The sequence below is a fragment of the Hemicordylus capensis genome, chromosome 4 (genome assembly GCF_027244095.1).
Source record: "Hemicordylus capensis ecotype Gifberg chromosome 4, rHemCap1.1.pri, whole genome shotgun sequence".
NCBI lineage: Eukaryota > Metazoa > Chordata > Lepidosauria > Squamata > Cordylidae > Hemicordylus > Hemicordylus capensis.
Genome location: NC_069660.1, coordinates 261,076,037 through 261,099,803, shown reverse-complemented (window position 1 = coordinate 261,099,803; position 23,767 = coordinate 261,076,037). Strand labels below are relative to the sequence as shown.

At 42.1% G+C, this 23,767-nt stretch overlaps 1 protein-coding gene across 4 annotated transcripts in view; it reads right to left on the bottom strand.

Moving 5' to 3' along the window:
• FAM110B (family with sequence similarity 110 member B) overlaps nt 1–1,173 on the bottom strand; it is a 155,602-nt gene extending 154,429 nt beyond the window's left edge. For 3 of the 4 annotated variants that reach the window (XM_053247626.1, XM_053247624.1, XM_053247629.1), the window contains exon 1: nt 640–1,173. The gene's annotated coding sequence lies outside the window, so the exon portion shown is untranslated. Of the gene's footprint in view, nt 1–209; nt 312–639 lie in introns of those variants that run through there. The other variant, XM_053247627.1, reaches the window with a different exon arrangement.
• Between the last annotated feature and the right edge of the window lie 22,594 nt (nt 1,174–23,767).

Below are 23,767 nucleotides of genomic sequence, written 5' to 3'. Positions count from 1 at the left end.
CGTCTAGAACAGAGTCCCCCTCAGCGTCCAATCTTTTGCTTTCTATTCTCCCGGAATTACTTCTGTCTCTGGAGATATGGAAACAAGACTCCCTCTCTGTATACGTCTACAGAGGATGACCCATCCTCCCCTCTGCAGCACAAAACCCGTTTCCCGTTCAAGCTTCAGAGGGACCCCCCCCCCCTCGCTTCGCTTATCGTTATCCTCACCATGCCTTCCTCCCGGGGCTGTTAGAACCAACAAAGCCATCCCGCCTTCTTCTATTACGGGGGGCACACAGCCCAGGTGGTGGCAGTTGGCGCTTGCACAAAGCAAATGTTCGCCCCGCCCCGCTCCCCCCACCCCACAAAAAAGAGACACAGCTGCTCTTTCTGTGGGCTAGACTCAGTGGAGAAGCGGTGTGTGCTTCGCCTGCACTTCTACGGCTGTGGCTACAAAGCAGACCTAGCCAGCCCGAGCAGAGGTCGAAAAGAACCCGAGCTGAAGGGGCGGGGAGTAGTGGCGTTGTTGGGAGTCCTAGACGCCCGGGACAAGGCGGGCTACAGACCCCGTGCGCTTCCGCCCCAACCACCGTCTGGAAACGCCAGGCGGCCCGCGGCCAAGTTCCCAAAGCCCAGCTCCCTCCTCTGCAGCCCTTACCTGCTGCCCTTGTATCTCCTCTCTCTCTTTCCCTCCAGAGCGCGTCTCTCTCCCGAGGTGATAAGCCCAGGGCAAGCAGCCTTCCTGCAACGGAGGAGCCGGGAGGAGGAGGGACTCCTCAGCGGCCAAGAGGAGACGAGGGAGCTGCACCGCTCGCTAAGCAGTCCGGGCTGCCCGCACGCAGGACTTCCTCCACACATTGAATGAAACTCTCCCACGACCGAGTTGCTGCTACTGCTCCTGAAGCCACGAGCGGCGCCGAGCTCCGTTCTTCCCACTGCCTCGCCAACGCAGAGGGGAGTCGAGGGGAAGGGGCCGCCCCACTCCTAGGCTGCCCCTTCTCCATCAGCGGCTCGCCAGGAAACCCAGAAGGCAGCTGGCAGCTACACCTCGCGCTTTCGCCCTCAGCTCGTGGGCCACTCTGGCCAAGCGGAAGAATTTCGCATTTTCTTTCTCTCTCTCTTTGCCCCCTTGGCTCTTGATGGTTTGATCCACGCTGGAATGGGAAGGGGCGGGGCGGGGGGATGCTGCTCACACACAATAGGCTCGCATCGGCCTCTTGCATGTAACGGAGCGGACGCGGCTGAGAAAATTGATCCCCGCCTCCTCCAACCTTCCCTATTATTACTATTTTGTTGTTGTTTTGAAGTACGTAATATTCTGGGTTTCACGCAAAAGATGTGGAGGGAGCACAACCAGCAAATGCGAGAGACCAAGTCAATGTGCATGAATCAGAGAAAGGTTACAAATCAATATTTTGGATAGATGGAGGTGAATGCTTATTTGTCCTCCTCTGTATTATTATGACCTCAATAGCATGTTAGATGTGCAGAGTGCACAAATCTTTACCCTTCCTGCTTTTTGCAGCACTGACCACTCAATTTTCTGCACATTTCCGCAGAAAGAACCCTCACTCAGTTCAGTTGAGTTTACTTGTGCGTAAGATTGGAGCCTGAGATGGAAGGGTTTTCACACCTGATGTGTGACTTTAATCAGGATGTATTCAGAACATTGGGCTGTAATGAAACTAACATGGCACACAACATGGTATGTGTCACAGTATGAGACATAAGTTTTGGGCGGTACAAAAATATGTTAAATAAATAAATAAAAATTTAATTTAAAATGCCACTAAGCGAGAGTTACCAGGAGCCTCTGTGTTCTAGACTGCTTTGACAACAGTTATGCACAACATTAACACTGTACATTTTTGGTGGTATGCACATGAAAAGGATCAAACAAAAACTAGAAAGTCTATAGATAGACTCTCATTTGAATTTTATTGGTTCTAAATTAAGTCCTGTATACTATTTCAGATGGGCAGACCAGTCCTATAGTGCAGTTACATGAAAATCGCAGCTACATCCAGCACAAAACAGAGAAAACTAGAGTAGTAAAAGAAGTAAACAGGGACCCGAAATGTGGTGCTAATGCTACCCACAATGAACAATCATGGTAATGCCAGTCACAAGGTAACATAGTGACAACTTCCCCGTGTGGGCCAGGCAAGGAAGAAGCAAATCCACTCAGGATGACATGACGATTCCCCCATAACAATTTCACAACCATCCACTAAATGAGCCCCTGGTGAAGATATCGGGGCAGAAACAGAGAGTTACGTATTACCATACTGGGGTTTGAATCCTTTTAGACCAGCTATCTTCACTATTTTTAAAAGGGGGGGGTGGCGTTTTTGCAAAAAACCTTAAATGCAAGAGCCGTTTCTCACTGTGCTGACCTCTGCACAGTACTGCACTTTTCTCAGTGCTTAGAGAGGCATATTAAGAGAGAGATGGAGCTCTCAAACATTCTGTGGGGGAAGCACTGAGAAGGGCCACACTTCCAAGATGGTGCAGGGTAATAAAATGGTTATGTTTCCCTTAAAGGAGCCCTACCAGCACTGAGCAATGCATAGCACTGCATGATAGGAATGGTAGTCTCCACATGGTGCCAGGGGGACTTTACAGAATATTCAGCTTTGGCCAAAGCTTAACCCAATAAACAGCTAGAGGGCTACATTTAGGGTTGATGGTGACCACCACTGGGCCCTGGGTTTTACAGTGAAGAACACTGCCTTAGATCATTTACACTTCCATACACTCCGAATCATCTTTTTGACTGCATAAAGGAAAAAGAGAAGAGTTCCCAAGAAGTGGGGAAAATACAGAGTGCCCTCCCATGGCAAGGGTTCAAGTTCCCCTTAAGAGGAGCATCATCCATATGCATGTTGCCGGTACATCCTTTTGGCAGAGGAGAAGCTGAGAGAAGTAAAGAGGAGCATAAGCTGCATTCAGGTGAGGGAAGATATTGGTAGCTCTCTGCATAGAAAATCAGGATGGAAACTTAGTTTCAAGTCCAGCCAGAGGAATGGCATAATCAAGGTCAAATTCACTTTTTACAAGATGAACCAAAAAATGCCCAAATCAGAAGTAAAAGAATAGGTAGGTCTCACCTCATATTTTAGAGTATTTCTCTATCCATCCAATCACAGTAAGAAATGGGGCGGGGTGGGGGGACACATGTCATTGGGCATAATGCTTCAGGAAACCCCTGACTTTATAATGAGTTTCTGCGGGGGGGAGGGGGGCTGAAATTTTGTTCTCTGCTCTTGTCTTGCTATTTCTGTGGCCCTGGTTACTTACCAGCATAAGCCGGAGACAGACTAACAAAAATACTATGGGGCTATTCTCATGATCAGCAAAAATCAGGCTAGCCTCCACTAGCCTGATTTTTAATGATCATGAGAACCACTGGGCTCGGCTGCCCACTCAAGTACCCCTTCTCTTAGCCCAGGTTTGCGGAGCGAGCACACATTTTGCACATGTGTGAATAGCCTCCAAGACTAGTTTCCCCCCAAGTTATTTATGTTAGAGATTGGGGGGTGGGGTCACCGCCGCCACCTTAAATTCAGAGTCATCTTCTATTCGAGTAAATATGGATTTTGATAGATATGACAATGGACAAGATATGAGACGTCCTTGTAATTGTTTTCTGTTTTAAAAGCTGTTTAGCACTTAGAGAGTTTAAATAGATCTTTACCAAATGTGCAAGATGTCCTTCAAAATGGTGATTCACTTACTTGTGTAAAGCTAAGGATGCAGTCCTCTGCATAGTTACTTAGGCATTAGTGTCATTGGACAGGAGTTAGTCTCATGGAGCAGGATCCAGACTAGGATGACCAATTACAATTGAAAGAAATGGACCATGATTAAGTAAGCCCCATTAAATTAATGGGACTTAGTCATGATTACCAGAGTCTGCATCTTGCTCACTGAACTTAGTGGATCTTACTTCTGAGTAAAACTGCACAGGGTTTTGCTACATGTCTTTCAGCATAAGAGTCTACCTTACCTATGGAGTAGGTAGATTTTTATTTAAATAAAACACATCCTGTTTTATTTACAAGTCTAATTAGAAATTGTAAGCATGAAAAGCTGGAATAACCCACAACACAGTGGCGTAACTAGGGAAAACGGCGCCCAGGGCAAGCACTGAAATTGCGCCACCCCCGCCGCACCCCCCGCCACCCCCCCAACATACATCTGACTGACACACATGTTTCAGAAAACTTTTATTTTAAAAATTTAAAAAATTACAAAAATTACCAATATCACACATGTGGTCAAGCTCCTATCTACCACTTCAGATTTATTTTTTAAAACTATCCAAATTGTGGGGCTATCATTAATTTGTTTGGATAGCTCTGGTTAAAATGCTGGAAAACGACAAATTTCAGTATGCTGGGGCTCATGAAATCCCCAAATATTATGCGGAGTTGTACTTGGAAAAACTAAAAGAAGTGCCTGTCTAATTCTCTGCTATGCATTGTAGCATCACGATTACATAAGTTTTAAAAATAAATGGAGAATTTGACTTTTCCCAGATACTCTGAAAATAATTAAAGGATATGCAGAGTAAACTGCGTCACTGCTTGGAATATATTCTAGTATTTCAGAAAGACAGTAAAAATGAGAGAAAGAGCAAGAAACTCCCAGTGGGCCTTAATACTAAGGATTTCACATTGATTCAAAGACAAACTGACCATTAATAGCCATATTATTAAGACATCACATTTAACTTACTTATCACAAGAAGCAAAGTAAGAGCAAATGGATACAATCTCAGCTCATAAACTTCAGCTCAGTATTCACAAGCCCTTATTCTCTGTACTTAGTGCCAATCTGAATATGTGTACAGTGACATATTATATTAATTTTTTAAAAAAATTACCTGTAGCCCCTTTGGGGGACATCTTAAAGGCTGTGGGGGGTCTGCAAAGTTTCCCCCTCCTCCCACTGGCCTCTAGGGCCTCACAGGCACCATTTGAGCATGTGCGGTGGTCATTTTTAAAAATATATATATTTTTAAAATGGCCGCTGAAAACAAAATGGCCACTGTGCATGCTCAAATGGCCTCTGCGAGGCGTGGCATACCCTAGGGCCTCACAGAGGCCATTTGAGCATGCCCAGTGGCCATTTTGTTTTTGGTGGCCCTTTTTTTTAATTATTTAATTTTAAGAAATTGTGCCCCCCCCTTCAAGTGGCGCCCGGGGCACGTGCCCCCCCTGCCCCCTATAGATATGCCCCTGCCTCAACACATGCACTTGCCCATAACCTTGTGTGAGTTACCACAGCTACATTCACATATCCTCTGTGAATTTGTTTCTCTCACTTGCTTACTTCATATAATGATTTACATATCTAGTTGCCACAAGAGCTCTGTCTGCTTTGAACCAAGTGGTGTTTGGGTTTACTTGCCTCTATATGGGTCTGTTCTCCTGAATAGTTTTGTGGTCTGTGCTATGCTTTATTCTTTCACATAACAGCAAGAAATAATCTTATTTCCCTTCGCTCAGGATAGATAAGAGGGATTTGTTGTTCATTTTTAAAAGAGAAATCAGCCTAAAGCCATTTTAGCTGAGAAAAATTCTGCTAGAGTATTTAGAATTCGTGGATGGTTAATGGATAACAGTAGCTTCCTCTGAAATTTCTTACAAGTGTTTCACTCTTTTTAAATCTGGAGTAGTATTAGTGTTTGCAAGAGAGTTTATGGAATGAACATTTGGATGAATCAGCCATCTGAACGGCAGGTCAGGCCGCATGGCAGAGTGGGCCAGGCCCACTGGATGTTGGGTTGAGTGCCGGACCAGGCCCACTGACTGCTTGGCAGTGGTGGCAGCGTTGGCAATTTTTAAAGGTGGGTTCTGCTGCTGTCACCACACACACCCCTCCACTGTCTATAGAGAGCACTGGCCAATCCTGAAGTGAAAACTCATAGCATTGTTTGTTTGTTTGTTTGTTTGTTTGTTTTTATTCGATTTATATACTGCCCTTCCAAAATGGCTCAGGGTGGAATCATTTGGGATCATTGGAAAGAAATGAATTCAAAGAAGGATGATTGATAAAATGGATATTCAAAGCTTACCCTTGTTTGACAAGAGAGTGTCAAACAAGCTCTAAGCAGGACCACAAAACTGCCTATTACAATACACAATAGATGTCGCCCCAGCAACTCCTTGGAGCAGACTGCTACCAGGCAGAAGGAATTGGCCTGTCCTTTCCCTGGTGATGGCTCGGTTTCTAAAGGGCCTCACTTGATTTCATAGGCACTGGCTCGAGTGACTCTGGGAGGCCCTCAAAGGGCTCCTGTGAGTCAGAGGATGGAGGCAGGGCTGTGTCCTGGGACCATGGTGGAGGTGCTGACTAAGGTTCTCCTAAAGCAAGCATCCTAGCAGCACCAAGTCACCGGGGGTCTGGGTCATAGGATCTTCCCACTCTATCATATCCTCTGAACTATCTGATCTGGGACACCCACTTCATGACTGTCCCTGTGCCTACTGAATTCTTTGTCCTCTCTTTCTTGAGAGAGGCTGACTTGAAAGAGGTTTATCTTGATGCCCCCAGTATCTCCTTGTCCTTATTGTAACTTGCCATTCTTAATTTCTGATGTTCCAGTGCAGCTGTAATATGAATGTGAAGGTGACACAAAAAAGAAAGCCTCTTCTGTTTCTTATTGCTGCAGCAAAAGCCTAACAAAATAGCCTTAGCCACACATCATAAGGCTGTCCCTGAATATATGATTGGCTTGTCAGCTCATGTGTAACATGCCTGTTAGGGAAATCTTGAATACTTCTGTAATACTGGAGTTGAGTAGAGAGCACTTCCTTCTCCAGTAGACTTGTTTGCCATATTATGACTAGTTTGTGTCACAGCCATTGTGACTAATTGGAAGGAAGAATGAGAAGAAATAGAAGAGCTTCCCCCACTCCTTCCTGTAATGGTCCAGCAGAAATAAGAAGGTCCCCCTGCTAACTGAACAAAGAGGTACCTTTTAAAAGTGGTGATTGTCTTTATTGAGCAGTGGGAGAGCAACTGGCCCTATCCATCCCCAGCACAGCATCCCTCCAGTGGCTGTTGCTGGTGTCTATCTTATGTTTATTTTTAGATTGCGAGCCCTTTGGGGACAAGGAGCCATTTTATTTACTTACTTACTTAATTACTTACTTACTTACTTGATTGTTTATATCTATGTAAACCACTTTGGGAACTTCTGTCATCATATTCATATTCGTAAGAAGGTGCATTTAAGACTGGGTAGATTTCCAGTCTATACCTAGGAAACTTCTAATACATCATTTGAGTATTCTAAGTTATAGAAAGGTACTATTATTATTCTTACATTTATATCCCGCTCTTCCTCCAAGGAGCCCAGAGCAGTGTACTACATACTTGAGTTTCTCCTCACAACAACCCTGTGAAGTAGGTTAGGCTGAGAGAGAAGTGACTGGCCCAGAGTCACCCAGCTAGTTTCATGGCTGAATGGGGATTTGAACTCGGGTCTCCCCGGTCCTAGTCCAGCACTCTAACCACTATACCACGCTGGCTCTTTACTATTGTCTTGTCTCTACTATTGTCTTGTAATTTCTGAGAACTTTGTATTCTCACCCATGGACTGTCTTTATCTCAGCTCTGTAGACACAACATTTATAATAACTTTATGTGGTTTTATTTGTATTTCATCTCCAGTCTATGGCACAGATGTCTCACAAAGCTTCTACTAATATGACTGATTTTGAAGAATGAATATGACAAAGCTCTATTGCTAATCCTCCCAACTTGATGATACATCTTTACTATTTCATTCAGATACAATGACAAAATATGCCTCTTGCCATATTTTATCCTGTATGATTTAGCAAATTTAAAGACCCCAGGATTAGGATAAACACTATAACATTAAAAAGCAGTTACTTAGCCTTAAAAAAACAGCAAATCTTATTACTATGGAGGCGGGGGTATGATTTGCCTGCATACATTATTATGTTTTCAGGTTAGTAGGCTTAATTGTGTCATGTTGGGCCAACTCTTTGGACCTGGAGTGGGTGGGACTGGCGCAAGTGATAAATCAATCAAGTATATTAACTATACTTTTAGCAAACACACAAAGAGTCCACACAGTGAGTGATAGATAGCAGGAGCTGCAAGGAATCGCTTCATCCAAGCCATGGGGTATCTGAAGAGCAGATCTGCTTTGCAGCAGATTCACAGCTGTTTAATTTGGGGGAATTAAATGGACTGTTCACAAAGCGCTGGTTCCTCTCCGCATTCCCTGCAGATCTTTTTCCTGTGTGCATTCCCACAGCTTTCTCTGGGTTTTTTCTCCAACCAATCACATCCCAGAGGAGGAGGCGAGAGACCTTTTGTTGTTGTTAGTTTGACAGTTGGCATTCCACAAGACTGGCTAGTCAAAACAACAGAACGCTTTACCTGAAGTGTTATCTCACCGAATGTATCTGCATAGATGTGCATAGAAACCACTCCCAATTGGGTGTGTGTGTGTGTGTGTGTGTGTATCATTTTTATCCTTATGGCATGCATAACAACTGATGGATCCTCTGGGATAATTTATTTGTGTGAACAAAATCAATGGGCTCTATTTTTCAGTGATTCCTCCCCAACCACACACATGAATTATCCCAAAGTTTCCTTTCTTGACTTGCAAAAATGAATGAGAAGCTGGGGAGACGCTAGCCTGGGCTGACTTCTTGACAATTCACATTTTGACAGGGCTTAATTAGTAGTAGGGCCCACCTAGAACCATTCCAAACGAAGTGAAGCAAGAAAAAAAGCTCCTTTTAGCATGTGCAGAGTGCTATTGCGGTCATACCTGAATCCTGGACTTGAGTCTCGGCACCTCTCATTTCTGAAAATTAAGCTCTGAGTTTCCAACACATGGTGAAAAGCCACCCGCTTCATTAGTCCCCCCGCAAAATGAACCTTGCACCAATCTTTTCTGTATAAGGGTTACCACCACCACCACCACCACCTACCAACACTGTTTTCTGAGCTCAGCCTGGAATGGATTTTCTAGATTCACCATACTTTTTTTAACACAGCCAGAAGCAAACACAATCTCCCCCTGCCCAAAGCCTACCTGCGAAAGTTGTGTTCCCTGCACCACAACACTGCCTCCCCATCACCAGCAAAAATATGTGTGGCACTATTTTGCCTGCACTCCATCCTAGGTAAACACAGCCAGAGCTGCATGATTGATCACAAGTAGTTTCTCTCCCCTCCAGCCTTTGGTTCCAGCCGGCTTGCTGGGAAAAGGCAGGCTATGTGGGAGGGGGAAGGAAGTCAGCCTTGAAGAAGTACACAGCAAGCAGTACTTCCAGTGTCCAAAGCCCTTTGCTATATTTCTCTTATTACAGATTCTGAAAGGGCGCCAGCTCTCTGTTTAGCCCATTTCAATAACAGCCTGGATTCTTCCCAAGCAAAGCTAGCCACAGTCGAGAAAGCAGCCCATAAGGAACACAGCTGTCAAACTCCCCTTCCTTGTGGAAGACCAGCCAGACAAGTTGCCATTTCCAAGCAGCGCCCTCTGCTGATGCTTGGTGTTCCGCAAACCCACCCTGCAACTATATATATTTTTTTAGAACCACAAAAGTGCGAGTTTTGGGGGAAAGCCAATTTATTGGCAATGGCCCATCCACACATTGCAGAGAAGCATCGGGGCATACCAGAAACCTCAGGGTTTTTTCAGAAAAAAGCTGCTGCAAAATAGAGGAATTTTTTTTTACCCTGGACATAATTCAGGCTAATCCTGAAGTGCAGCCCTAATTCAGGGAAAGCCAGAATAGTGTGTGATCTGGTCCCTGATAGCTCACTGCGACTTCAGGGTAAATCCAGCTGATATGTGAACTCGCACCTTTCATTCCGGAGGAGATGTGAACTAAAAGCCATGTGTGTAAAAACTCATGCTGGCACAATGCATTAGGAACTTCTCATGTACACATTTTACTGAAATGAAAGCAAGCCTGTGGTAGATAGCCAGATTGGGATACTAAATTGCTTTGCTGCACGTTTTCTTCCATCATAGGTCCTGGCTGGCACATAGAAAATTGCTTGACACTGAGTCAGATCACTGGTCCATTTAGCTCAGTATTATCTACTCTGACTCCAGGGTTTCAGACAGTAGTCTTTCAAGCCCTACTTGGAGATGCTTCAGGGATTAAACCTGGAATCTTCTGCATGCAAAGCAGATGCTCTACCACTGAGCTATGGCCCCATTCCCATGGCTTCTCCCGGCACAAGATGACTGATACTTGAGACATATCAAGACAGACAGGAGAGTTTGACCTGGCTAGAAGAAGGCATTACCCTCAGGGTGGTGGGTGCAGCATGGTCAGTGAGGCCTCATTATATTAGATCTTGGAGGACAAGTGATAAGGGCTAGAAGAAGAGTCTTCTGTCCAAAAAGTGGGGAAGGGGCTCTGAAGAAGTGAAGCAATGGAACTGCTAGATATAGAGGATATCAAATGCAGGGTGATCACCCAGATCACTGTTTCCTTATAGAAGGAAAAATTAACTCAATAATATGTCCTGTCCCTCTGTAAAAACATGACAGGGAATTTAGATAGATAGTAATCTTTGCCTTGCCTATGGGAAGAGTGTCTAGAGATCTGTGGTGGACATACTGCGAAACAGTACATCAGTTTGGTAATATTGCATTTGTACCATTTGCTTAAGCTGTGCAAGTTGTGCAAATACAAAATTTGCACATACTGTATTATGTAAAAGCAAGCCATTCTTTCCAATGGGCTTATTCTATTTTAACACAAATTGTGCATCTTACATAAATTGCACAGGTATAACATTACTAGCTTGCCGTACTGTTGTGCTGTAAGTCAGCCAGTAACTCCCTCATCCCATCTTGCAAATGATTGATGCAATGAAGTATCTGGAATGAACAGAATTGTGTCTTCTCTGTGCCTTCTCCTGCTTTCTGCTAGGTGACAGCCAGGGCCCCAAGTTCACTCTTACACAGCTTTCATTCATTTCAGTGTGGCTTGTGCAGAAACATTCCTAGTCTTGTGTGTCTCGTTTCATATCTAGAGACACCCAAGCCAAGGCAATAAACATGCTATTCTACCACCCAGTTTCTGCTGGCAGATAGCAAGCTTATATGCATTCTTATTTCACCGAAGCACAATCTCAGAATAAGCAGTCATATCTCTCCATGTTGTATTTCATGCCTGATCAAAAGCACGTGAAGCAAAAAAAATATGTGATATTTTTTCTATCTGTCTATCTATCATATTTATATACCACCTGAGATATAGCTTAGATATATAGGTATAGATAGATAAATAAATATAGATATAGATATAGATACAGAGAGAGAGAGAGTGATTTTTTTATTCCAAAACCGTGCAAATACCAAAAGAAAATCCAGAAATTCAAGGGGAAAGTGATTGCACTCCATAATGGAAAATTACTCTTGCTGTGAAATTAACTACCCATATATACATTAGTTCCATTTTAGCAAAGTGCTGTGCTTTTTCATTTTATGCTATATAGCTCTGTTGAAGTTATTTTTAGTTGTTTTGCTATTTATCCATTCTGAGACAGTATAGAATGGTAGGAAATGTGGAAACTTTGCTATTACATTCCCGCAGAGGTAAAAGCTGTCCATTTCTGCACTACAGAGCAAATGGGAACAGTTCACAAGAAAATGTAGTTAAAAATAGTTAGCCTTCTAGGCATCATAAACTTTATATCAAAGCATCAATTCCCTTGGTATATTTGCGCAACACTCTTGCCATATGGTAATCTTGACAGTTGAACAGTTTTAAAACTTCAAAGTATTTCATAGCATAGTTGGGAAAAAAGGGATTTTTCACCTTTTAATCATCTATATTTACAACCAAAATGTTAGGCATTATGTATAGTGTATGCTAATATTAAGCCAATTAAAAAATCCCAATGGCAATTGTCTGTACTGAATTGTATTAGGAGCATATTGAAATATACAAAATACAAATTAAAATATTTCTACCATTGGAAGCTCCTTTTAATATTTAACCCATTTTAGTCCTATAATATGTTTTAGATATGTATTTCTTTTGTTAACCTTTAGTCAATCCGTTATTTCAGCATAATGGTTGCTATAAGCATATACGATCTTTAATTAAAATGAGATGAAAATATCTTACAATGTCATTGTGATTACAAAATTGGATATTGTTTCTTTAAAATGACCTTGATCTCTTGAAAGAAATGTGTTGACATACTGCGCAAAAGTATGTCAGCCTAACAAAGTTGCATTTGCATAATTTGTATAAGTTGTATAAAAGAAAGCGACATTTGTGCAAATTGTATTACACAAGAGCAAACCTATTATTTCATATGGGCTTACCTTTTTGCAACACAATTTACACAAATACAACATTACTAGGCTGATGTACTCTTGCACAGCATGTCAGTCAATGTATAGAAAATGAGTCTATAGTTGTTAAACATGGGGCCAAAAGCTGGCAATAGGTAAGATTAGTTGTTTTGATAAACCTCACAACAGGGACACCATTAGGCATGGACCTAGGAGCCCAGGTCCATGTGCCCGCCCTCTTTGAGGGCCCCATGATTTTCTCCAAGGGAAAAGAGGTTCATGTTTATATATCTGGAATGGCTTGTCCTAGAGTTCTGAAATTTGGCACAGGTGTAGAAACAATTAATAGAACTCTGTGTACTGATTTCAAAGCAGATAGGTCAATTCATTGATTTTTAATGATTTTTTGAATTTGAATAAAACTTCAAAAATGTCCATTAAGTGGAAAATTAAAAAACCTCTGGAACTAAAACACTCCCCCTCCCCAACCATCATTCCAGCCCCATGTGGAGAAACCTGCCAATTGCCTTCAAAAAAGGGTAAACATCACCCCACTTTTAATCCCCTTTTATATTTCCAGAATGGCTTGGCCTAGAGTTCTGAAATTAGGCTCAGCTGTAAGATAGGTTAGCAGGACTCTGTTTGAAGCAGATTGGTCAATCTATTGATTTTTTAAAAATGCTTTTTAAAAAAATTTAAAAAACTTCAAAAGATTCCAATAAGAGTCTCTTGTTTCATGGCAGAAAATTACAACAACTTCTGGTCACCATATCTAAAGAATGACATTGTAGAACTGAAAAATGTGCAGAAGAGGGCAGCCAAGATGATCAGGGGCCTAGAGCATCTTCCATATGAGGCAAGACTACAACACCTGGGGCTTTTTAGTTTAGAAAAAAAGACGACTGCGGGGAGACATGGTAGAGGTCTATAAAATCATGCAGGGTGTGGAGAAAGTGGATAGAGAGAAATTCTTCTCCCTCTCCCATAACACTAGAACCAGGGGTCATCCCATGAAATTGATCGCCATGAAATTTAGGACCAACAAACAAAAGTACTTTTTCACACAACATATAACCAACTTGTGGAATTTTCTGCCACAAGATGCAGTGACAACCAAAAACCTGAATGTCTTTAAGAAGGGTTTGGATAACTTCATGGAGGAGAGGTCTAGCAACAGCTACTAGTCTGTAGTGGTGTGCATCGGTCCGGATCCGTCCAGACCGGCAAGGGGGTGGTGGCTACCTTTAAGGGTGGGGGGGTAGAACTTACCCCTCCCGCCGCTCTTCCCCCTCCGGCGCTGCTATTAAAATCCAAGTTTTCGGGGCGGCAGCGTTCTTCCCTGCCGCCCCGGCCCCCATCGTTGCCCGGAAGTAGCTTACAAGCCAACACGCATGCGTGCGTCGCGGCGCGCGGGCTGCGCCGCACGCATGCGTGTTGGCTTGTAAGCTACTTCCGGGCAACGACGGGGGCCGGGGCGGCAGGGAAGAACGCTGCTGCCCCGAAAACTTGGATTTTAATAGCAGCGCCGGAGGGGGAAGAGCGGCGGGAGGGGTAAGTTCTACCCCCCCGCCCTTAAAGGTAGCCACCCCCCTGCTGGACCGGTCCGGATCCGGACCAGTTCGGAGGCCTCCAAATGGCCTCCGGACCGGTCCGTGCACACTACTACTAGTCTGAGGGCTATAGGCCACCTCCAGCCTCAGAGGCAGGATGCCTCTGAGTAACAGTTGCAGGGGTGTAATAGCAGGAGAAAGAGCATGCCCTCAACTCCTGCGTTGGACTCCCAATTGGCATCCGGTGGGCCACTGTGTGAAACAGGATGCTGGACTAGATGGTCCATGGGCCTGATCCAGCAAGGCTCTTCTTATGTTATTATGATCCAAAACATCTGCATGAGAACTGTGAAGCAAGGGACATGTATTGTGGTTTTAATTCTTTTCCCTTACAAATGTACCATACTGTATGTCCAAGTTGGTTTTGTGTTTAAACTGTGGAGCAAGGAACATGTGTTGTGCCCAGTTAGTTTGTGAATGGTCAAGAAGCTGTGTGAATCCACTGGGAATTGCATCATCTTTTTTTTCTGCAGGGGAGGGGGGGGCAAATGCACTCTGGTCCAGATCTGTGGGTTTGTGGTGATATCGATAGATAGATAGATAGATAGATAGATAGATAGATAGATAGTTCTGTAGCAAAGTATTGTGGCTTTTTCAGCCCAATCCACTGCATTCAGTGAACCTTGCAGATAAAAATGCATAGGGATGCAGCCTTTGACATTCTTACAAGCTGCTGACAGAAAACAAAATCTCACAGGACATCCTTGTAAGAGAGCTTGAGATACTTCAATAAATTGAGTAAGCAATTGATTGAGAATTAATCAATTGCTTAATTTTCTCATTAATCAATGGGTTAATTTTTCTAATGCTAATCAAACTAATACATTGAATTCCATAAGATCAATGGCCTGGAAGAGGGTGTATAAAGGTTGCTTTTTGTTAACTTTACAGTTTGTTGAAAAGATTAACCTTTTCTTCTGATGCTAACACCTCTTCTAGATTACTTGTCCTGTATCAACACCAGAGGAAAATGCCAACCTTTTCATAAAACTGGAGAAAGCTTTTTCAATTTTTTTAAAAGGAAAGTGACAGCCTACAAACTAGCCCCAGATATTTTTTGAACTCTTTCCAATGGTTGTTTTCAATGAGTATTGGACAGAAGCAAGATGTAGCAGATACTCAACTCCCATCTGTCTCTACCCAACAATCTAATACTTCTAGATAGTAGTAGTTTGTGCAAACTACTTCTAGTAGTTTGTACAGCCTTGCATGGAGTGTAGGGAGAGCAAATTGTCCAAGGGGCTTATCTCCTTCTTTCCTTCATGCAGGCTAGAACAGGAGCAGGGCTTCAGACCTGTGTAGACATGCTTGTGCAATATCCACACAAGATCTCTGGGGACAGTATTAGGAGAAACAATGAGACATTGGTTGTGGACATACAATATGTAATTGCCTCCTCTGGAAGCACCAACACAGCTGTCATTGATGGATAATTTCTAAATGAACCTAGATGGACTATGTTTCCAGATGTGAGATGGAGGGTCAATTTATATATGATCTACTGCAGAGATGTTGAGTAATGGAGAGTTCTGAGACCACTATTGCAGTGAATGCAGTACAGTGATGGTTTATAGCATGGTTATAGGAAACGAATAGATTACATCACATGTTAACTTTAGGCACAGGATCGATTTCACCGAAATATATATTAAAAGAGCTGCAGTCCTGCCTACATTGTGCCTGGAAGAAAACCCCATGGAATACTCATATTTGGAACATAAAAAGAAATAATTTAAGCAATGCTAAATTTTGCAGCATGAGAAATATTATTTTTTGTTTTCATAAAGGTACTCAGGCAATCAAGGCTATTATTATTACCACCAACAGATGTTTGTTGTTGACTTTGTCAATATTTCTGGAAAGAAATTTTTAATACTTGATGGAATGTGCTTTCATTTGAGGTTTTTCAAAAATATTCTTTTAAAACACCATCTGCTTGGTTAAATATTTCTACTTTTCCTGGTAAATAAAGAATAGAAAGCCATTTGGCCATGGAAATCTGCAGAATTCTTTTAAAGCTATGTGCAGCCCATTCCTATGCATATTGTTGTTGTTTTTGTTACAGTATTATGAATATTTGTATGTCAAATTTCAACAGAAGTTTCCCAAAGCCATTTAGGTAGAAAGGTATGAAGATTATGAGGCCCTTGGACAGAGAGGTCTTTTTCATTCCTAGCAAAATGTCATGCACATAGGTAGTGTGATGTTGGCAGACAGGGGCCACCTAGGTAAATCTGGTGCCCAGACCACCCCGTCGCACCCCCCCCAACTTCGTTTTTGGCACCTTCTGCAACCACCTGCACCCACTGTGCTGCTGCCCTGCTGTGCTGAACACCCCCCCCCCATAATTTCAGCTGCCATGTGTGTGGCCGAGGGTTGGCAGCTGGGGTGGGGGGTGAGCTGAGCAGGCCTCCCCCCACCCTCTGGCGGCGATGGCCAGAGCAACTGCTGGATAATTGCAAGGTGCACCAGCGTGCCTGTGAAGTTGAAATAGATTATTGCAAGCTGCCCAGCAGCCGGTCCACCTGCCGCTGACAGGGGGTGGGGGGGACGCTTTTTCAGCTCACCACCCCGGCCTCCACCCCTCAGCTGCACAAATTGCAGCTGAAGTTATGGGGGGAACAGAAGTTCAGCGCAGTGGGGCAGCAGTGCAGGTTGCTGCAGGAGGTCCCGCAGCCATTTGGGGGCCCCCCCCCAGAACTTGGAAGCCACGGACCAGGGCCCCAAGGTCTGGGGGTAAGAGTGCCTCTGTTGGCAGACATGCACAGCAGCAATCCGGGGATGCAGTGAAGCTGCTCTTAACTCAGAGTCTTCCTGCATAGCAGAGCACTTGCAGGTGGAGTGGGGAGAGACACTAGTTTTCTTCCCCCTGAAGATGCTCTGTCTTCCAAAAATATGCCCCTGAGGTCTTAGATGAGAAAGAATATGTCTTTCATAGCATTGATACAAAGGCATGAAGATAGTTCCAAGGGACATTGGTTCAAGAAGCACTAGTTCATGTATTTATTTCCTTATCCCTCAGGGACATATTCTTGGAAGACAAAAAATACTTACGGAGACTGAGGAGAGCAGCAAACATTGCTCCTCCCTTCCCACTTGTGTGCACTCTGCTGCTCAGGCAGACTCTGACTGAGTTGAAAGTAGCCTCTCTGCTCATGGCAAAATCACTGCAAATGAATTCCTCAATCTTGGGGTTCTACATTATGACAATTATTTCATTTCTGACAATTATCATTTTGTTTCTGAAAGATCTGTGAAACTGCCTACTCCTTTCTCCATTGAAAGTATTTTTCTAATGTTTTCTAAAGAATCTTTTAACTAAAAGCCCTATCACACACACACACACACACACACACACACCCTCAAAAAACTAAAATTTATTTGAGAGTGTCAAACATTCATCAAATAAAAATCTCAAAATTGTGAGTGCAGGCTTCTGTTTCCTTTTGGTTCATAATGGATTTATGTATAAATGCAGGGATTTCAAAGGGGGATTTAAACACTGTTTTCATTGACTAGTATTAAAGTGAACAGATAAAGAGCTACTGTCTGTGCAAATTCTATTTCACACAGTTTTGACTGTGACCCAACAGTTCATGTGGGCCTCTTTTGTGCGGCAGCAAAAGAAGCAAACCGTGATGAACAGGAGAATGCACGGCTGAATTTAAGAACAGATTGTTTCTTAGGAAGACTTGTGACTGGGTTTAATGCTAATGATAAATAATCCCCAAATAATGTGATGTGCTCATGAGGACAGCAGTATTAGAACATTACTGTTAAATCCAGTAGCCACAATCTAAAGCTCTACTAGGGGGACAATGGAATCTGTTTTGTACTGAATCAGACCATTGGCCCTTCCATCTCAGCATTCCACTCAGAACTGGTGGAAGCTCTCCAGAGTTTTAGACCGGAGTATCTTCCAGCCATACCCAGGGATGCCAGGGATTGAATTTGGGACTCTGCCACTGAGATACAGCCCATTAGTCATAGGTTCCATCACACATGGAGCTAAACACATCACTGAAATGAACTGGGAAGCCTTTGACAGCATAGAGTTCTGTATGCTCATGGCAGTCTCTGCAAATCCATCTGAGCAATACGATAGTGTCTGACTCTTATTATTCTGATGTAATGATACAGTTAAGCATGTGAATGGATGGTAGGTTTGAAGGCTCTGAGGTGGTATATCTCCAGTGAGGATTTTCATGTGGGTGTGCAGATGTCTGTGTGGTTTGTGGCTGTGCAGCTCAGAATGACCATTGTAAAGCACCTTACCCATTTTATTTATTGTTTGTTTGATTTATATACCATTTTTCATTAAAATAATCTCAAAGTGCTTCACAATATAATTTTTAAAATGCATAATTAAAATACAAAAGTACAGATTATCTCAAAGCAGTTTTCAATATAATACGCTGATGATAATGATAATGATAATTGTTTTCCGTCGAAAAATAAGAGGCACGAAAGATCAGCTTCTTATTGACAAAATGGTTTTAGGAAATTGTAAATGAAGGAAGATGAATCTAAACGTAGCTTGGAGACTATAAGAAAGCATTTGACTCATGACCACATAAATGGATTTTAAAATGCCTGAATATGACTGGAGTGAATGATAACATTAAAAACTTTGTTAAAAAAAGGCAATGAAAACATGGAAGACTCATTTGCTAGTCAATGGAGAAGAAGTGAGGGAAGTTAACATCCAGAGAGGAATATTGCAAGGAGACTCATTGTTGCCTTTACTTTTTGTAATCTCCCTAATTTCACTATCCATTATCTTGAACAAAACAAACCATGGATATGAAACTTCAAAAATATCAGTTAAGCTTTCCCACCTTCTGTTCATGGATGATCTAAAGCTTTACGGAAAGTCACCATCTGAAATTGAGTCATTACTCAATACATGATATCACAATAAAGTTTGGACTGGACAAATGTGCTATATTGGCAATAAATCGAGATAAAATGACAACTAGTGAAGGAATTGAGATGCCAAACAGAAACAGCATAAAGTGTCTGTCACCTGAGGAGAGTTATAAGTATTTGAGCATTCTCCAAAGTGACAAGATCAAGCATGCTGAAGTGAAGACCAAAGTTAAAAAGGAATGTATCAAGCAAGTAAGAAAAACACTGAAATAAAAACTTAATGGTGGTAACTCTATCAAAGCAATCAATAAACAGGCAATTCCTGTAATCCGATATAAAGCAGGTATTGTTGATTGGACACAAGCAGAACTGGATGTGCTGGATTGGAAAACCAGGAAAATAATGACCATCAATCAAGAAGTGATGTTGATAGGCTGTATCTGCTATGAAACTGAGGTGGACGTGAAATGTTGCAAGTCAGACAGTCTGTTGAAGAAGAAAAACTAGCATTGGCAGAATACATCAATGAAAGCCAAGAAGAAATGCTACAGGAAGTGAGTAAGACAGGACTGTTTACAGGACAGGATGACCTTTACAGGGGAATCAACAGAGGGAATGTGACTCCGCTGTTTCTTTTTGATCTCTCAGCAACTTTTGATACCATCAACCATGGTATCCTTCTGGATCGCCTGGGGGAGATGGGGATAGGGGGCATTGCTTTGCAGTGGTTCCGTTCCTATCTCTTGGGTAGATTCCAGATGGTAGAGCTTGGTGTCAGTTGCTCCTCAAAACAGGAGCTGTTATATAGAGTCCCTTGGGGCTCCATTCTGTCACCAATGCTTTTTAATATTTACATGAAAATGCTGGGTGAGGTCATCAGGAGATTTGGTGCTGGGTATTATCAGTATGCTGATGACACCCACATCTACTTCTCCTTGTCATCTTCATCATCAGGAAATGGCATTCATTCCCTAAATGCCTGCCTACATGCAGTAATGGGCTGGATGAGGGAAAACAAATTGAAACTGAATCCAAGCAAGATGGAGGTGCTCATTGTAGGGGTTCAAAATCTGAGGGATGAATTAGATTTTCCTGTGCTGGATGGGGTTACACTCCCCTTGATGAGGGTACTCCTGGACCCAGGCCGCACCCTAGTATCTCAGCTGGAGGCTATGGTGGAGTGTTTTGTATCAGCTTCGACTGATTCGATAGCTGCATCCATTTCTTGAAGAAGACAACCTCAAAACAGTGGTGCATCAGCTGGTAACCTCCGGGCTTGATTATTGCAATGCACTTTATGTGAGGCTGCCTTTGTACATAGTTCAGAAACTTCAGTTAGTTCAAAATGCAGCAGCCAGATTGGTCTCTGGGGTAACCCGGAGAGACCATAATATGCCTGTTTTGAAACAGTTACACCGGCTGCTGATAAGCTTCCCGGCAAAATACAAAATGCTGGTTATTACCTTTAAAGCCCTGAATGACTTAGGTCCAGATTACCTTAGAGAGCGCCTTCTTCTGCATGATCACCACCACGTGTTAAGGTCATTTGAGGAGGTCTGTCTCCAGTGACCACTGGTGCATCTGGTGCTGACTCAGAGTTGGGCCTTCTCTGTCGGAGCTCCTCAGCTGTGGAATGCACTCCCAGCAGAAATCTGCTGTTTGAAATTTCTGGCTTTCAGGAGAGCCCTTGAAACTTATCTGTTTGGCCTGGTCTTCCAGGGTTTTTAAAGTGTTTTAACTGTTAGTGGTTTTATGCTGTTTATAAATTGTTCTGTAATGATGGTTTTTAAACAGATTTTTATGCTCTCTTTATATTGTTTTGTAATGATTGTTTTTAAGGGGATTGATTTGTGGGTTTTTGTTGTGCACCACCCAGAGCCATTTGGATAGGGCAGTTTATGTATGTATGTATGTATGTATGTATGTATGTATGTATCAGATTTGTACACCACCCAAACTTTTGTTTTTGGTTAGTTAACAATAACATAAAACAAATGAAAACATACACAAAAATCTTAAAACAATGTAGGCAATCGAAAAATTAAATGTAAAAATGTAATAAAAATGTATAAATGTAATAAATAAATAAATAAATAAATAAATAAATAAATAGAATGTAGGCAGAAGAAAGGATGGATGATTAAGTCCTACAATGGTTTGTAGGGTTTCCTGGTTTGAACCTGGATACTCACCTGTCTTCTTCTTCTTCTTCTTCTTCTTCTTCTTCTTCTTCTTCTTCTTCTTCTTCTTCTTCTTCTTCTTCTTGCATTTTAAATTTCATTTGACATTAACAATAGCTTTTACATTCAAATTACTTTCATTTGTCTAATTCTACACATAAGTAATTATTGACTTCCCGCTTGCTTACCTGCGCGGTTCACGTTAACTATTGTTATTTCTTGTTTACAAAGTCAGACGGGTGTTATTGACTGGTTTGTTTTATCCAGACATCGAGTCCTTCCCAACGACCTGGGATGGCTGAATTTTATCATCAGTACTGTTGGTTATTATAGATATTGTTGCAAAATATAGGCTGTTCCCAGTAAAGTTGCTTTTTGTAATTGGCTGATGGTGATTTCTGTGGCCCCTATGGTGTTGAGGTACTCTTCAAGGTCTTTTGGAATTGCACCTAGGGTGCCAATTACCACTGGGATTATTTTGGTCTTTTTCTGCCACAGCCTTTCCATTTCAATTTGTAGATCTTTGTATTTTGTGACTTTTTCTATTTCTTTTTCTTCTATTCTGCTATCCCCTGGTATTGCTATGTCGATTATTTTGACTTGTTTTTCTTTCTTCTCGACTACAGTTATATCTGGTGTATTGTGTGGCAGATGTTTGTCTGTCTGTAGTCGGAAGTCCCATAATCTTTTTGCATCATTTTTTTACAACTTTTTCAATGTTATGGTCCCACCAATTTCTGGCTGCAGGTAGCTTGTATTTTTTGCAGATGTTCCAGGGTATCATCCCTGCTACCTTGTCATGCCTTTGTTTGTAGTCAGTCTGTGCGATCTTTTTACAACAACTGATTAGGTGGTCCACTGTTTCATCTGCTTCTCTACAAAGGCAGCACTTGCTTTTTGTTGTTGACTTTTCTGCTTTTGCTCTTATTGCATTTGTTCTTAGTGCCTGTTCTTGTGCAGCCAGTATTAAACCCTCTGTTTCTTTCTTCAAGCTGCCATTCTTAAGCCATTGCCAGGTCTTGGTGATGTCTGATTTTCCACTTATGTTGTGCAAATATTGACCATGCAGTCGCTTATTTTTCCATTTTTCTGCTTGGTTCTTGACTTGTTCTTTCTTGTAGGCCTGCTTTGTTTCATTGGTGTTGAATAGTTTTGCGTTATTGACCATTTGAAGTGCATCATCTTTACTGTCCTTTATATATTCTTCAAGGCCTCTTTTCTCCTCCTCTACTGTTTGATGGACTTGCAGCATTCCTCTTCCACCTGAGCTGCGAGGGAGGTATAGCCTATCGACATCACTGCGGGGGTGCAGAGCATGATTGATGGTCATGATTTTCCTGGTCTTACAATCTAGCGTCTTTAGCTCTGCCAGGGTCCAGTCTATTATTCCTGCAGTGTATCTGATAACAGGTATAGCCCAGGTGTTTATGGCGTGTATGGTGTTCCTGCCATTGAGTTTGGACCTGAGGATTTTTCTAACTCTCCTGATGTATTCACTTCCATTTTTTTTCTTCAGCATTATTATTATTATTATTTTATTTTATTTTATTTTATTTATTTGATTTGTATACCGCCCTTCCAAAATGGCTCAGGGCGGTTTACAATTAAAACAAAGCACTAAAACAGTAAAGAGCTAAAACAAATTAAAAAACAACAATTAACAATTTAAAAACATTTTAAAACAACAATTAAACAATTACAGTGATTAAAAACCCCGAAATTGGGTTTTGAATTTTAAAATAAACCAGAAATTAAAAAACCCCAAATTTAGGAAGCTAAGAAAGCTTGGGTGAAAAGATGGGTTTTCAGGATTTTTTTGAAAATTGCCAGAGATGGGGAGGATTGTATCTCAGCAGGGAGCACATTCCACATTCTCAGGGCAGTGACCGAGAAGGCCAGTCTCTGTGTAGCCATCAAACATTTTGGCGGTAACTGGAGTCGGACCTCCTCAGATGACCTCAATGGTCGGTGGGGCTTTATCATAGTCGTTTTAACCACTTCATCTCTTGTCTCCTCCAAAAGCAACAACTTATGCATCTTAGAGACTAATCTTTCATCATTTTCACACAGCTCCTTCTCAAATCTCGACATTTGATCCACAAACCCAACCTTAAGATCCTTTTTATAAATTTAATTTAGCTGATGATACTGAAACCAATTACTAACCAAATTTTGTACTTCATTTAACTTTTTAATTTTCAGCCCTTCTCTTGAAAACTGAACAAATCCCTATAAGTACCTGATTCAGATTGTATACTCACCTGTCTTCTTAAGAGCTAGGAGGTAGCACCTCTTACCCTTCAGTTGTAATGGTTTGTTTGCCCACCGTCCTCTCATGCCTGCTATGGGGACAACTAAAACAGAGATAAACATAATGAAAGGGGCAGTTTAAATAGAAAGATAGGAGACATCACAGCTGCATACACTTCCTGGGCTTTGGCACTGAAGTCAGAGTAAGCATGGCACTGACTTGAGTTGGGTGATACCACTGAAGTTTCAAAATATTGCACTTGCAATGGAAATTTATCCATCTAACAATATCTGTGTATATTTAGATCCCTTGCCCCTGAAAAAGGCCTTCTGTTGGTAATTTAAAGTGAGAATATTACAAACTTATTAGAATATTAGAACTGTACAGTATATGTTACGCCTGTGCAGATGGCAGTCCTTGGACTAGGTGCTGAAAGTAGACAGCTGCTGTGTTGCTAAAATTGGCCTGAACTGTTTAAAATGGCCATGTAATTTACAGAACAATACCCTAACCTTGAGTCCTCTGGACTTGACCAATCAATTTGGATGGGA